Here is a 17,561-nt window from a genome sequence, read left to right on the forward strand (position 1 = left end):
CCCACACACAACTCCCCACACACACCCACACCACTCCCCACACACACACACAACCCCCCACACACACAACCCCACACACACAACCCCACACACACAACCCCACACACACACAATCCCACACACACACAACCCCACACACACAACCCCCCCCACACACAACACTACTCACCCCCACATACCCACCCCACTCCCACACGCACACACAAACACACCCCACACACACCCAACACACCCACACCCCCACACCCCACCCCCATACCCCCACACACACCCACCCACAACATCACTATGCGCTACCACAGCATCACTGAACACCACAGCATCACTCGCCACCACAACAACTGGCACGTCTTGGGTTGCCTTGTCCTACAGCTAAATTCGAACTGTTCTGAACTAGAGTCTCATAATTTTCACAATTTTGCAGTAAAACGATCAAAGAGGTACTAACTTAATTTCGACATCATTATTGAAGTGCAGTTTATCTTGTCTTCCTCAGTACTTCGTACATCTCTCTAGAGATGTGGCTTAATGACCAGAGCTGCCATCTTAGTCACGTACATACAAAACATGTTGCATTACAAATGCTATAGGTGTCACATTCGCGAAAGTTATAACTATTGGCATTGTAAACGACAAAGCTATCAATTTAGCTACTTTAAAAACCAACACATAAATAAAATATTTGTCATTTACAAGACCAATAGCTCCAACTTTTCTAATGCGAGACCTATTGCATTTCCAATGCTTGTTTTGTAACATCAGGGTATTATAGGTCCCAATGTTCGCTCCCATTGTAGTTGCAAAAGTACACCTCAGAGGAAGACCAGTCATGATATCATCTGGTACAGTGACATTGTTAATGTAGAACCTGGACCATTGAAGAGATCAATCTGATAGAGACTACTAGCCGCAGATTCCTTCCCGTAGAATTATCCCCAGACGAGAGACTGGATCCGGAAACTTTTTTGCCACAGTATCCCTGCGCGCCGGGGGCGGGACGACATCACGCGACTCCGCCCAGACGTCGTCCGCGCGCGTGTCGTCAGCGAGGTCACATAAGACCTGCCCCAGCGCGCCTACGTCAGTTTTTTTCCTTTTCCGCTTGCAACGCGGATCTCTTGCTACGGGCCTGTTTCGGGCCCTTTTTTCTCCATTTAGTACAGAATCTTACGTCACCGCGGGCCCAGGCGCGTGTTATTCCATCTTCCCTCGCCTGGTGTGACATGCTTTCCTGCTGCTTTAGAGAGAAAATTCAGACCATCCAGGCCTCCTTCTCCTCGGGTAATGGCCGTGGCATGGGACCATTGGCTTTTCAACCTGCTGCCCTCGCCTGCTCTTTTTCAGTTTTTAGAGCAGTTGACCCCCTGGAATCTCTTAAAATCCTCAGGGGGCTTAAGTCCGGTTCTCCTTCGGACTCCTGCCCAGCCAGGCTTGTGGCAGCAGTGGCAGAGAGTGTGCATACAGAGATGAACTGCATTGTCAATATGTCCCTCCAGAGTGCAGCGGTCCCTCTGGGATGGAAGCAGGCTAACACTCTGCCTCTTCTTAAGAAAGCTTCTTTGGATCCCCTTATTCCAGGGAACTATCATCCCATCTCCCTCCTGCCGGCGATTGCTTAAGTCTGTGAGAAGGTTGCCAACAATCAACTCGCAGAGTATGTGGAGACAGAGGGTCTCCGGCACCCAGCACAATCAGGGTTCCGTGCCTCTCACAGCACGGAGACTGTCTTAGTGGAGGTGGTGGAGGCTATTCGGGAGTGTCTTGACGTGGGCGGCAGGGCAGCATTAATTTTGCTTGACCTCTCGGCCGCGTTTGACATAGTCCCCCATGCTCTCCTTCTGGCCCGATTGGCGAAGATTGGGGTATCGGGAGCGGCTTGGGGCTGGCTTAGGTCCTTTCTGGAAGATCGGGTTGAGCAGATTTGGCTCCCCCCTTTCTCTTCCTCCCCCAGCTGGTCACCACTTGAGTCCCTCAGCCCGCTCCTCTTTAACATTTATGTTATGCCACTTATACATCTAGCAGAGGAGCTTGGGGCTAAGGTGTTGGCCTATGCCGACGATACGCAGCTGCTGTTCACCTGAGATAAGACTTCCTGCTCCGTTTCAGCAGCCCAACAGTGCCTAGTCTCCATCTTCAAATGGCTGGCAGATGCACAGCTAAAATGCAACAAACAAAAATCTGAGATCTTGCTCTATGGCAAGTTTCCCGCTGATTTTCATGTGCAGCTGTGGCCCCCTGACTCCCCGCTCCCCCCATGAGTCGGGACAGCCTGCTAAAAACCTGGGAGTCTGGTTTGACGAGAGTCTCTCCTTTTCAGCCCATATTAAGAAACTGGCAGGCTGCTGCTTTGGCCTCCTTAAGACTCTGCAGACCTTTTTCCCGCTTCTCCCTCAAGCGGCTAGAGAAACTGTCACATGTGCCCTGATTCTCTCTGTCCTGGATTATGCCAATGCTCTCTTTGCTGCGTCCCCTGGATATCTGCTTAAAAAGCTTCAGGTAGTCCAGAACGGGGCTGCTCGATTGCTATTGGGCATCTCGGCAAGGCACAGCGTGAAATCTCAATTACGTTCTCTTCACTGGCTTCCTGTCGCAGATAGGGTCAGGTTTAAATCTCTAATTTTGGCACATCGTGCTCTCCATGGCCTTGGTCCCCTCCATCTTCAGAAGCGTTTTTCCTTCTATATCCCAACGCGTGTTCTTCGATCTGTGACACAGTGCTTTGCTCGGGTTCCTCGCTTTAAGCTTCAGAGGATGGGTGGCAGTTCCTTTGCGGTGAAGGCCAGCGCATCCTGGAATGCCCTGCCCCTCTCTCTGCGGTCCATCCAGAATCCTGTCTTCTTCAAAAGGAAACTCAAGACTCGCCTCTTTGTTTGTTAATCTCCTTTTGTATTCCTCAGGCTCCGCGCCGGGACACTCATGAGTATCCATGCGCGTTATTATTATTATTATTATTATGTTTCTTATATAGTGCCTGAATCGACCCCCGAAGGGGTATCTCCGCGCTTGCCTTGGGAACCCGTCCTGGCTTTTCCCTGTGAAATAGCCCCTACAGGGCATCCACAAGGTGAAAGCCAGGCATCCTGCCGCGGGGGGACCGTTGTGGAGATTAAGCAAGCTTAATGCCCAGAGTTGCAGAGTGTGAACCCATGATTAGGTCAGGCACCGAAGCGAGAATTATCGAGTCCATGGACATTTGAGCTCAAGACCCTGCCGCGTCGGGAATTGAACCCTGGTCCCGGGTCTGACCTCTGCTTCAGGGTCTGCCTGCTCTAACCAGTGAGCCACACTTCTCCACAAGTGGACATAACATAACATAACATTTCTTTGGTGAAACAGTGTGCAAATGCCTTCGGGCTTCAAAACTTGTACATTTTGTGGATGTTTGTCGGCGATTGACCCGCACCTCAATTGTATGTGGTGTGTGGTGTTCGGCGGACGGCTTCAGATACAGCCGTGGTAGTCGTCCTCGTCCTTCTCCGGTGTCACGTGAGCGTCGCTCCCCAGTGGGCAAGTGTCGCAGATTGTCCCCGGGGGATGGTCTTCGGCCTTCTGGAGGCGTAGACTCTCCACGGGTAATGCGGCCCGCATGTCGTCCTATCCACCGTTTCCCGGTGTGGGGGCGTCGAGAGTCCAAATGGAGACATACGCGGCGGCTTTGCAGGCCTCGCTGGCGGCTTCTCCTCCTTCCCCTCCTGGGGCGTCAGTGGATCCCTCGCCTTGCGCAGGGTCCTCAGAGGCGCTGCCGGTGGCTCCGGCCCTGGTGCCGACTGATTCAGATCCAGGCTTGGGAGATGTGGTGCTGTTGGGGGTACGGCTCCTCTGGGGCACCTCCTTTAGGCCACGGCGTCTCTGCCTCACCGCAAACTCCTGTGCGAGTCCCTGTGGTGTCGCAGGAGGTCGCCGGGGCTCGGGTCGCATCCCCGAGCCCCTCTCGGTCCTTGACAAGGTGGTCCTGTCTATGGCCGAGGTGACACCTGCTATGGTGCCGGCACCAGCTGGACAGTGCGGAGCCACAGGGGTCGGTGAACCCTCCTCGTCCCGCTCCAGGTCGAGGCTGGGTGTTGACCCCTTGTCCCTCTCCGGGCCCCTCTCGTCCCTCCCCACAGGCGGCTGCCTAGACGGAGGACGAGTCGGAGGTTGTATCTTCCCTGGCACCGCCACGTGGGTTAATGTTCTGGATGGCAGGTTGTTCTCCACCTGGAGTGGGTTTGCCTTCTTTTCCCTCGCTTTCTTGGGTCTTCTAGGCTCTTCTTCTTCTTCCTCCCTTCCTGTCTTGGCCTTGGGTGGAAGCTGCGTTGCCTTGGGGCAGTGGGGTGTTTCGGCCTCTCCGACCTTGCCCGTGGCTCTTCTTCTGCCCTCTTCTCCCTCCTACATCCTTTGGGGTCATTGGGGGTCTGCTTGGGAGGTTCCCCTTACCTGGCAGGGACGAGGTTCTACCTGGTTCACAGATCTAGTTCCCTGTGGGGCCTTCTGTTCTGTATTGGCTGGTGGGGTCCTTTCGTAGACCCTCCTCGCTGGGATATTGCTAGGGTATCTAATCTACGTGAAGGAATCTGCAGCTTGTAGTCTCTATCAGATGTACAAGTTACTTACCTTTGGTAACAGTGTATCTGGTAGAGACGATTCTAGCCGCAGATTCCTTCACGGCCCGCCCTTCCTCCCCTATTCTGCGAGGACCCTTAGGTTGGTCTTCGGTACTCGCCTCGCGGTGGGGGGCTGTATTTCCTGTGAGTGCCTCCTTGGTTCTGACGGGTGGCCTCGTATGAGGGCAGTTCATTCCTCCTTGGTTCTTGGAGGATGGGGTTCTGGTGTTTCAGTGTCCTGCTGCTCTGGCTACTCCAGCCTTGGGGAAGATTACTTCTTATCCCTGTCCTTCCCTCTCCTCCCTTCCTTCAAGTGCTATCTGTGGATTAAGTGTCATCTGGACATGTCTTGCCCTTGTGGGTGGTTGCCCTTTATGTTGGGGTGGCTTGGAGGTTTGTTGTCCCGGTCTGTGTTGGGACTGGTCCCCTTCCTTGCTCAGGTTGGGGGTGGTGGGTTTCCTCCGTGTACCGTTTCCTTACGCATGTTCCTTGCCTCCGGGCGCAGGGGTGGGAGACTGTCTATGTACTGGCAGGGTGATTGCGCAGGGCTCTGCTCTTCTTCTTCTTCTTCTTTCCCTGCCTTGGGTTCTGTGGTGTGACACTACTGTGGGTGGTGTTAGTCACCGCTTCTTTTCAAAATTTCTGCTTTCCGCACACTGTTCCCATGCTTCCACAGTTTTTTATCTGGTGGTTCCGTGTTGTGGTGCGGAAAAGTTCACTGAAGAAAACTGACGTAGGCGCGCTGGGGCGGGTCTTATGTGACCTCGCTGACGTCACGTGCGCAAACGACGCCTGGGCGAAGTCGCGTGATTTTGTCCTGCCGCTGGCACGCAGGGATGCTATGCCAAAAAAGCTTCCGGATCCAGTCTCATACCTGGGGATAATTCTACGTGACAGAATCTGCAGCTAGAATCGTCTCTACCAGATACACCGTTACCGAAGTTAAGTAACTAGTACGTTTGGTGCATTATTGGTTCCATTATAAGCAATATGGGTGACACAAGCTAGAGAGTATTGCATCTTGATTTATTAAGTTGCCGTAAGTGCAAAGAGAATAATTTCTGCATAAGATGGCGACCTCTGTTATTGGTGGATTGTTTAGTATATTGCGTGGTTGGGAGGTGTCCGAGCCCTTTCAGAGGGCCACAGGCATGCAGGGGTTACTGAACCCAACCGTGGTGGTTGAGGCCTTTTGTTCCTGATGTCCTGGGCCCAACCTGTTATGGATCCTGCTCAACAGGGCCAAGTACCATTTCTGCACTTGACTCTCAGTGGTAGCTGTTGGTGAGTCAAGGCTCCTTTGGGCTGAATGTAGATACAGGTCAGTGAACAAGACTCAGAACTCAAAATGCAAACAATACGAACAATAAATCAATGCCCAACCAAATACTTGCTTTTATGAGAAAAGTAGTATTTTATTAAAACCCTGCACATGCAAAGAAGTACGACATTCAGAACCAACAACACAATCCCCCTTGAGGTTGGGGCTCTAGTAGTTGTCAAGCAAATCCCTCTCCCCCCTCCTTCGTGTAACATGTTTGAATTTTATTCCCCATTCATTGGTGACTGCATCCAGGGAATACAATCTATTAGGCCATACTCAAGAGTTCTTCCTTTGACTCATTAGAAATTAGTCAAGAGTGTTTGTGGTGCCGCAGCGACATTACCAGCGAGTCCCCCGGGGCCCAACTGACGCAGTTCATGCCTTACCTGCACCTGCAGCATGAAAGGGTTCCGTGCTCTTCCGAGACCTGCAAAAAAGTTGCATCGATCCTGTACCACATGGCAGCACCTGGCGGTGCAGGTCCACTCCTGAGCGGTGCTGCTGGAGTTCTTTCTGTTGTTGGAGCAGCTCGCTGCTAGCAAAGACACGTTAAATTGACCGTTTCCACCGGGTGGGGCGGGAGTGGAGTGGAATTCAATTGGGGAGATGAGGGTGGATAGAGGGGGAATCCTTTTTTTAGCTCCCAACTAGAGCCAACGAGTGTGCAAAGTCATCCATGGCATCTCCAGCAGTCCTCAGTGTTTAATTGGGGCAGTTCCCTCGCAGTGCAGATCCTATCCGCTGATTGTAGTCTATCATTCACTCGGTTTCACGAATCCTTAGCCAATGTTGTTAGTAGCAGCCCCTTCTGGCATACAGGATTTATTGGGGTACGTGGTTGTGCAGGTGTAGGCTCCTCCAGCAGAAGCTCTGTGGCCCAGATGGCCACAAGTCCTGACACTCCTCTAAGTGGTAACTTTACAGGTGGTCCTCTCTGGCATAAAGGGTCAGCACAGCAGTATGGGTGTAGCAAGACCAGCAGGGTGCTCAGCTCATGGCTCAGTCTATAGCAACCGTCCCCTGGCATACAGGGATTGCCAAAAACAATCCTGCACACAATCTACATTCCAATCGGTGCACAGCTGAATCCTCACACATCCCGCTGGGAGTCCTATTAGTAGGGCTCACCAATGGATCTTGCTCACTGTTCTTAGCAAGCAGGCAGGCGCTGCTGCTCCAGACTCCACGGCAGTGATTTTGGTTTCCTGGGATGATATCCGGTACCCAGTAGGAAGATTAGCAGGCCTTGTCCCCAAGTCCTGGCCACGGGCGGACGTGTTGCAGAGCTTCCCCTTCCCACACAGCCTGTCTTGCTGCTTGGCAGATTACACATTTTTCGGAACTCAACCTCCCCTTCTTATTGTCCTTTTCCGGATACCAAATGTGATTTAATTTCTGGGTCTTTGAAGTTTTATGTTGGGGTTCTGCTTTATTTGAAGTGTGCACTTCTCATTTTCTTCTTTCTTCCTGAAAGAGGTTTGTTCAGGCAGGCACATGTGGCCAGTCAGCTTCCAACAACACCGTTCATGGGAGTGCCCAGAGTTCACACCTGAATGTCAGCCACAGTGATATGTGCTTTAAAAGGTTAATCCCAGACACCTAGTCCTACTCTGTATGACAGTTGTCCGCCCCATCTCCCTTCCTGAGATGTGTCTGGCCCCTTCCTTGTGATTGATCACTGAATCAAAGAGCTGTCTTTTTCTCAAAGGAATGCAGGAACACACAAATCTGTCTTGTGGGGGATTGCTCTTCTCTTTGTGGCAGGAAAGAGACCATAGACAATCAGTAAACCTGGGTGGGGCCGCTGACTTCCATTCTTTACAGATCTCTCTCCTTGCTATAACCATCACATAGAATATGAATTGTGAGGAATAGTTATTAATGTTGTAGCCAGGTGGTAAACCAAAAAAAACTAACCTCGGAGAGCATGTAATAGTGGTTGTTAAAACCTTCCCCAGGAAGTCCACGATCTCCTTCCAGTATTCAAGAATCTTTGGACATTCTAGGAATATATGTATGTCGTCGGCTGCCAGGAGTTTACAGCGTCGGCAACAATAACTCTCAAGTGTGACCCTGGACAGTTTAGCAGGGGTCCAGTACACCAGATAGACCGTGTACAGATGGTTTCTCCTTAGATTGGCTGGTTTTATTAGGCTCTGGGACAAAGAGAAAGAATCTGTCCAGATCTTGCTAGTTACTTCCGGACTATCTGATATCAAATTACCCCAAAGACTCGCCAGCTCACAGTTTAACATTTCTGTTGCCCCCATTAATGCCCTATACCAAAATGAAACCTCTCGTTTCCACCCTCCTCCCCTGCAGACCGAATCGGGGATCTCAGGGTCCCTCTCTCGCTGTAACAGTCTTGACCACCAGGCGGAGAGTTGGTAAAACTTAAATCTCGTTAAAAATCCATTTGTCAGTGACACTAAAGAAATCCAATCCATAAAACCAGAGTTGCCCCAGAGATCTCCCCATCTCCTCACGCCAGCTGTTTTTAAAGGCTGGGACAGCTGGTCCTGAAGGCACTCCGGAGTGCTCGGGGAGTCCCAAACTGGGAAATTAGTATGGTAATATGGGATTCCCAGAGCTCTCCGGACATATAACCAGTTCCTAAGGTCGCATGCAGGATCCTCAGGCGGACTATTTTATAGAATTTCTGGTCGCCGAATTAGAATAAAAAAAACTCCTGTCCCTGTGGTAAATCGTGGAGCAATGCCTGGAATAGGCGGCCCTGCGAAGTTGAGTCCAATTTATTGGCCAATAATCTAAAACTTTTAAAATGAAAGGCATGACAATACATGTGTAGGTCTGGTAAGGCTAGACCCCCGATTTTTAACCCCCTCCTTAGCTTTTTCCAGGCTATCCTGGGAGATTTACATGCCCAGATGAAGGAGCCGATCTTACATTGAAGGCTCTTAATCTCTTTCTGTGGAAATGATAGGGGGATGGAGTTATAAAGAAACGTTAATTTGGGGAGTATAGACATTTTAATGAGGTTAACTCGTCTGTAAATATTTAATGGCAGACTACCCAATCTTGTTAATGTTTTTGTATAGGCGTAGTGTTATTCCAACCCATTATTTCGGTCTTCTCACTGTTTATTTGATATCCCAAAAGCCTTCCAAATTCCTCAGCTAGATGAAACAGCCTAGGTATGGCGTCCACGTGATTGGAGGTATATAAAAGAAGGTCGTCTGCCTACAGAGCGGCCTTAAGCTCTAGGTCTGCTATTTTAAAAGGTTGAATTACATGATCAGCCCTAATACAACAAACAAAAGGCTCAATATAAATGTCAAACAAAAGGGGTGATAGGGGGCAGCCCTGTTTCGTGCCGCAAGATATTTGGAACCAATCGGACAGGCCGTTATTAACCAAGACTTTGGCTCTAGGATCCTGATATAAAGATTTAATTCCCTCTATAAAGATTGGAGGAAACCCAAACCCAGCCATAGAAACCCACAGGTATTTCCAGTTTACCTGGTCAAAGGCCTTGGCCGCGTCTATCGCAATTAAAGCTAATGGCAGCCCTCTGTCCTCAGCATAATCTATGGCTCCAATCACCTGGAAGGTCAGCTCATTCAGCTGCCTCCCCGGGATAAACCCTCTTTGATCCGGGTGAATTATAGATTTTATAATTTTGGCAAGCCTAGTTGCAAGGATCCCACTAAAGTTTCAAATCTGAATTCAAAAGAGAGATGGGCCTATAGAACTCGATTTTTTTGGGGTCCTTATTGGGTTTTGCGATAAGAGTAATCGTAGCTTCAGCCCAGGTAGGGGGGATGCTGTGACCGTGAATCAATAAATGGTTAAAAAGTAAAGTAAGCACAGGTACCAATTGCTCTGCATAATCAGTATATACTTTGCTTGGTAACTCGTCTGGTCCCGCCGCTTACCCCCGCTTCATTCTCTTAAGTTGAGCTATTACTTCCCCTTCCATGATCTCACTCTCTAAATACTTCCTGTCTATTTCTGAGATATGGAGTAAATTTCTCTGACTTAACCAAGACTGAGCTTCCTCTATCTCAACACTCTTATCTTCCGTATATAGGCCTTGCATAAACCCTCTCGCTTCCTCCCTGATGTCCCCATCCTACATAATTGATATAACTATCTCCCTTTGTGTTAAAACTTTAATATTGTTCCTAGATCTTTCCAAGCGAGAAGGGCCCCGCATTTCTCCCCATACTCAAAATTCTTCAGCTTACTGGTTTCCCTTTTTTTCCTAATGTTCTTTTCATCACTGACTTTAAGAGATAGTTGTAGTTCGAAAAGCTCTTTTTCCAGTTCAGAAATCTTCTCTCTATCTGAAACAATGGCCAGTTGTAATTCAGAGTCTTTTTCAATAATTGCTTTCAAATCATCCTGCTTTTTTTTAAATAATCTTTCTATTGTGAGTCATTAGAGAACTCAACACGCCTCGTAAAAAAGCCTTATATGATTCCCACACAATCTGAATGGTGGAGGAGCCAATGTTGATATTTAGGAATTCGATTGTTTTTTCCCTCACTTCTACCTTTACTCGATCCTCTAAAAGCAGTGTCCTCTCTAGTGGCCATCTAGTAACCGGAAGTCTAGAACTTAATGAAAAGACCATTTCAACAACCGCATGATCTGATATCCCTACTGGGATAGTCTAGTAGACCTGCTGTCAATTTCAAAAGAGGACCAGGATTGTCGTCATTTGGGCCGTAATATACAGCGCATGTGTAGTGGATGCTATGAATGGAAAGGGTCGCCACAATCCATCTACCAGTTTGATCTGTTTCAGTCTTTATCAGCCTTATCCCCTTATTTGCCCTAACAATTATCGCAACCCCCCTAGTACCCCCTTCTGTCTGGAATACACTATTTCCTGCACCCACCCCAGTTTCTTAAAGAGTGGCTTACATACGTTCAACTCAAGGTGTGTCTCTTGTATTAACATTAGGTGGGCATCGGTGTTTCTTAAAAATTCACAGACCATAGATTGTTTCCTCCTTTCACCCATACCATTCACATTCCAGGAAAGGGTTTTAATACTTATTGACCTACTCATGACCATACTCTGCGTTTTCTCTCATCCTGGGCTTGTGATTTTTCCTATATATGAGGACTATTTTTTTTGCTTCGCCCACCACCCAACACCCCTATCCCTCCCCTGAGGAACCCCCCCGACATACCTAACGATGAAAACCGCCTTTAGGACTCCGGGAGAGCTGCCTTTGAGTCTACATACATCAGCAGGATATTTTATTATGGCTCCGACTATAAGAAAATTTTGTGTATAAGTGTAAAAGTGCTACGTGACAAATTAGGGTTTAAGTGCTACGTGATTATAAGTTATTATTTTAGAGTTATTTATTTATTTATTTTTTAGGTCTCGCCTGTCGATGCGCATGCGCACCGAGCTTGCGAGACTATGGGGGCTTAACCAGTCTTTAACTAACTTGCAAGGAATCGTGGCGATTCCTTGCAGTGCCCGTGAGATTCAAGCTCAATGCACATGCGCATTGAGCTTAAAAGCGCGTGCACACCTCACAGCCTCCCCCAGCTCCGCCCCCTCCTCCCCTGCCCGCCGTGTCGCATTTCTCCTCCCCCCTCCCCTTCTCTCTCTTCCCTCCGTCTTGTTTATTTCTTTTTTTAACCGCTCTGCCCCCTCCCCTGCCCGCCGTGTCGCATTTCTCCTCAACCCTCCCCTTCTCTCTCTTCCCTCTGTCTTTTTTTTTTTCCCGCTCCGCCCCCTCCCCTCACTCATAACAATGCCCTGGTGGATTTGTTGGCCTCGGCTACTTGCTTGCATTTTGAAAAATACGTCTGTCCCGCTGGGTGGAAAAGTGCAATAGCGATCACTAGCTCCAACCTCCCTCCATCTTGCGTAGTCAAGAACCAGGTACAGCGTTGCACCTAATGTTTCAACCGCGAGCCCGCCTGCTCGTAGGCGGCTCTTATGGTTCTTGGTGGCGGTGGCTATGGGGTCGGTACGGATTCAAACATTCAGATCACCACATACTTCTCTGACGAACTCTCATCTCACAGACCTATCCTGAACAATTTGCTGCAAGCCAAAGCTTCTATGCTTGGTTGGCTGTGCACATGATTGCTGCATCGTGTCATTAATGCCTCTTTTTGCAGTATTTCCCATACATTTTTCAATTTTTGAGGATACTGGATAGCTTTTCAGCTTGGGAGGTTGGGTCTGATATTTCAATTAGCATATTTCACGTTTTTATTAGTTAGCTGTAAAGTGTGTACAAACAGCATATACTTCTTAAAAGTCAAATTGCAAATGCGAGCCTGCAGCAAAAACTTCTGGCGCTCACGCTTTGCAAACACTCTCACATGCACTGTAGAATGGACATGCGGCGCTCCAGGCTGGTTATTTAAAGTGACACTTCATTCGTTTTGCATTTGGTAGATTCAACAATTCCCAAGCCAGCGGTCGCTCTGCCTTACACAAATAACGCCAGGCTGAATAGTGCTTAAATCTAAAGCTTACGTTGCATATACACATACATATGCAAACACAAATAACATACGTAAACAGAGCAAATGCCATGTTGCCAGAGATTATGTATCTTGGATGCACACAGACATAACAGGAGTTGCCCTATAAACCACCTAGAAGGCTGGGCTATACAGATACAGAACCACAACTGGGCTAAAGGGGTGTAATTTGAAAAAATAAATCCTGTTGTGAGACCCAAAAGTTGTCAAAGAAAAACTAATAACTCACAAAAAAAACACTTCGTCTTTAATAAAAGTGCAAATGAATCAATTAAAGATCACTAAATGATACTGCTCAGTACTTACACAGTCAAGTAAAAGTGCAGTGAAACGTGTGTACAAAAAAGGGAGCTAAAAACTGTTTCATATTGATCCATCCTGAGACTTTACTACATTTTTCATAGATGATAATTCAAACAATAGTCAATAGTCCCAAGTGTCAAAAATCCTAATTCCTCTTAACTCCAGTAAGGGAGAGCCATACAAAATCACTCTTATGGCCCGCCGTGTCGCATTTGTCCTCCCCCCTCCCCTTCTCTCTTCACTCCGTCTTGTTTATTTATTTTTTTACCCGCTCCGCCCCCTCCCCTGCCCGCCGTGTCGCATTTCTCCTCAACCCTCCCCTTCTCTCTCTTCCCTCCGTCTTGTTTTTTTTTTTTCCGCTCCGCCCCCTCCCCTGCCCGCCGTGTCACATCCACCACCACATCCACCAGCACATCCACCACCACTAAATCCACCACCCCATCCACCAACACCACCACCCCATCCACCACCACTGCATCCACCACCGCATCCACCACCACCACATCCACCGCATCCACCACCACATCCACCATCACCACCACATCCACCACCACATACACCATCACCTCCACATCCATTATGACATCCACCGCATCCGTCACCACCACATCCACCACCTCATCCACCATCACCACCACATCCACCACCACATCCACCACCACATCCACCACCACATCCACCATCACATCCACAAAGCTATTAATTTTGCTATTTTCAAAACCAACACATAAAAAAAGTGTCATTTACTATACCAATCGCTCAAACTTTCCTAATGCGAGACCTATTGCATTTCCAATGCTTGTTTGCTTTTACTGTTCCTTTCTTTCCCCCTTTTTCCTATTAATTACGTAGGCTCCATGTCCAACATACCCCTGTGTGTCCCAGTATGGTCTGTTTTACCTCCAATATTTTATACCTTCTTTAATCCATGCCTCACCCCCCCTCTAATTCTTGTTTTCCCCCTACCCTGTCACTTCTGTCTCATCAAAGTTAAAAGATCATTCACATCCGTGGTCCGGGTACAGTTGTACATTTTATTGTTCCACATGATCTTTAGAAGAGCAGGGAATTTCATTTGTACTTGGGCTCCAAATGATCTTAATTCTGGCATTCTGGTACCTAGCTCCCACTGCCTCTGGGCTGTTCTCCCTCCTATATCAGATCTAATGAGATATGAGATTGCCCGATAGTTAATGTCCGATTTAGAGAGACTTCTCCCCAAGATTAATTCTTTGATATTAAAAGTCTGAAAAAGGACCAAAATTTTCCTTTGGCGCCTTCCTGTCAGTGTGTAACTGGAAGGGGTCTCTATTTACCCGTTGAATTTCGGCCTCCAAGTCAATATCTGGACGGTCTTTTAGGACACCGTCTCTTAACAGATTACAGACAAAACCCCTAATGTCCTCCAGCTCTGCTCGCTCTGGTATTTTTAAAATTCTCAAGTTGTTTCTTCGAGCTTGGGTTTCCAGCCTCTCCACGTCCGAAGCCAAAGATCTATTCTGTATTTTCAGAGTTTCAATATCTTTTGAGTTCCCCTGGACAGATTTAGTTAGGGCTACCAATTCCAGTTCCAGTTTACCGGTCCGGGTGATAACATCATCTAATTTAGATTCCAATAGGTCGAACCTGTCATGAATCGCCTTTTGGTTACCCTCCGAGATCTCAAATTTAGTCATCAGATCTCCCCTTAAGGACTGAAAGAGGGAACCCAGCCTGTCCACGTCCAAACTCTCTAATGCCCTTGGGCTCCCCTGACCCTGATCCTGAGCCGGGTCCAGACCTTCACCTTGCGCTGAATGCTTTTCCTGAGTAACAACCAGTGAGGGGACTACCTTTGTTAGGGGTACGTGGGACTGGCTAGCCTGGGGATCTGAACCTGAGCCTTTAACCACCCCCTAGGTCTCCTCAGTCAGTACTGATAGTATCCCACTCCCGGCATCAGACAGACCTGCCAGAGGGGCAAATTGATTCTCCAAGGGGAGCGCGGAGGACTCCATACTCTGTATTCTTTGTATAGTAAGGTTGGTCTCTGCCTGTATGTCGTGACCGGCAGCCTGCTCCATTATTCTGAAATAAGTTTGAGTGAGGGCGAATTTTTCTTAAGGGGCAATTGCACAGTTTTAGGCACCTTAGCTTTTTTTATATTTCCTGCTTTTTTCCTCCCCTTACAGGGGGTTAATGGCATGGGCCGTTCTCTTTCAACAAGGTCTAGCTCTCCACCAGCTTTCAGCTCCTGTGACCGAAGTTGGTACCTATTCCTTTGTCTCCCTGGTGGAAAAAGTGATGTGACCAGTTGTTGCCCTTGTTTCCGGCCTAATACTTTTACTGCCGGTGCAATAGCTGGTATAGGGGTCGAAATAGAACCTGAGCTATCTGGGAGGGGGGTCTCTCAATTGGTTCCTCAATTGGCCTCTGCCTCGTTACACGCTCTTGATGTAGCTCGCGGTATTGACCATCTGTGGGGTTAGCTGGGGTAGGAACACCTATATCCTGCTCCATAAACTCGCGCTTCGGCGCTAACCCTCCACCACGGCAGCGTACCGCCTGAACTTGCACTGGTGCCGCATTACCCCAAGGGAGACGAGAGACTCTCTCACAGACCGGCCCACGAAGCTGCAGTAGGACGAGGGCTAGATGTGAGCGAAACCACCAGTTCCTCCGTCATACACCCAGGTTTTCCTCCTCCGGCCCTTCCTTCCCAATCATACGTGCCAAAGAACAGGTCCTAGTGCCGCCGCACCTAAGCCGCGTAGTTCATAGATATACCTCGAGGGGGAATGGGAAATAGAAGGCAGTAATTAATAAATGAAACCTTCTCTGTCACTGCGCCGTCTCCATCCGAATCTTACCGCTTCAGAGCGCCTACTCCAGCTGCTTGTTGTCCCGCTTCGTTCATTGGCGTTTTCAAACCATCAGACAGTCTCCCGGAGCCGCTGCGACCGGCGTTCAGCCCGCCGCCATGTCCTCGCTGGCTCCGCCCCTCCTAGGGTGCTACAAGGTTGATGACCCTGGGACCAGGTGCACATGCACTTACATACAGGTGACGTGTGCAGTGCTGCTTGACTAGGTGCCCAAATAAATCCTGGGCTGGCCACCATAGAAGTCAGTAAGATGGACATGGCGTGCCAAGTAGAGAACACAGACAATGTGTGGTCGGAACTGGTGGTCTGGTTGTCGATATAACGGTCCGATGATTATGCCAGAGGTTTGTGTCGGTCCTGTCCTCCCCAGGTCCGAGGTATTCCATCATAGGACAGGGGAGTTGGACAAGGAAACAGCCTACCTCTGGGCGACCCCTGACTGCTACACATTGAGTCCAGGGCGGTATCAACTTTGACAATGTGAAAGGCATACGGGGTTCCCATCTAGAGTATATACTGGTGGCATATATGAGGACAAAAATATTAAAATTTAAAAAAAAGAAAAAAAAAAGGAAAAAAAAGAAAAAACAGGAAAGAGACCATAGAGAGGTTCATATACCCAGGCATACCATAGAGGGAGCAAAGTCAACGCTCTAGATGCACAGAGGATACGCCAACATATGGCAGCTGAAGCACGGACGCACGTGTAGCGCGCCAAAGGAAATCCCGACGGCACCCGTCCGGCCGGGGACAGGGACCTGGAACCCTGCCAGTCACAACTCTAAAACCCAAGGAGGCAAAAGATATAGTACAAAAGTACTCACACAAATAAGGCTGGTCGGCACCCCACAGTTTGCACACATATTCACACCAGAAAACCTGGAAGGAAGAAAGACCACTTGCACCCACTGCAAACTCGGGGTGAGTGTTGTGACCTCTCACATAAACCGGTCCTCATTAGAAACAGAACGGAAAGTAAGGTGGAAAATGGAGCTAATAAACTGCAGATATATTCCAGGACATAAAACCGAGATCAGGCTACTAATTGAGAAGGAATAACTAGACGTTTTATGTTTGACCGAGACCTGGCTCAAAGTCTGCCCGACACCAGACCTATTCACGGCCCTACCCCCAGGATTTAACGTCAGAAGATAGGGTGGGAAAAGTTGGGGGGGAGTGGCCATCATGTATAAAGACACTTATAGCTGCAGAGTCTCACCTAAGCCCCTACTCTACTACGACACAATACTATTTAGCATCAGGATATCCCCCGCCCAAACCTTCTCAGGAATGCTCATTTATTGCCCACCAGGACCCTGTAACACTTTTCTGGAGCATTTGCCCGAACTCATAGCAGAGTGTATCACTAGAAAAGGTGCCATGATCATACGAGGCGACTTCAATATTCACCTAGATGAACACAACAACTCTGCCACCAACAGATTAACCCAAGATATGGAAGCCATGCAACTTAGACAGCTGGTTCAATCAGTTACACATGATAAAGGTCACACAATAGATCAATTCTTTACTAACGACCCCAAGTTCAAGATAGCCACTCCCATACCAGTTCCATGGTCAGACCATTTCTTCATCCCTATGTCTCCGGCCAAAACACAAATACAAAATATAGGGGGCAACATTCCGAAACTGGGCAGGAAGTGGCCCTGAACTATACCAGATAACATTATTGAGTCCCTAGAAAGGCAAATCCCGATATTAACAGGGGATGTAGAGTACGCAGACATGCTCTGGGTCAAATGGCTCTATGACGCGGCAGAACACTGGAGCAAAAAAGAAAAGACAGTGACCATTTGCACACAGAGAAAGTCAGCATGGTTCAGCAGCCATCTTGCATCTCTGAAAAAAGCATGCAAAAAAAATTTAAAGGAACTGGCGAAAAACATATGACACACCATCAAAGAACAATATAAGAAAGCAATCAGACATTACCACAATGAAATTAAATTAGCCCAAGCCAGATATTTCCAGGAAAAAATACAT

The 17,561-nt window shown here is 48.4% G+C and overlaps 1 protein-coding gene across 6 annotated transcripts in view; it reads left to right on the top strand.

Moving 5' to 3' along the window:
- The window catches only part of DMAP1 (DNA methyltransferase 1 associated protein 1), a 406,667-nt gene that overhangs the window by 123,531 nt on the left and 265,575 nt on the right, over positions 1-17,561 (top strand). The window lies entirely within an intron of this gene.

This window comes from Lissotriton vulgaris, chromosome 1_2 (assembly GCF_964263255.1).
Source record: "Lissotriton vulgaris chromosome 1_2, aLisVul1.2, whole genome shotgun sequence".
NCBI lineage: Eukaryota > Metazoa > Chordata > Amphibia > Caudata > Salamandridae > Lissotriton > Lissotriton vulgaris.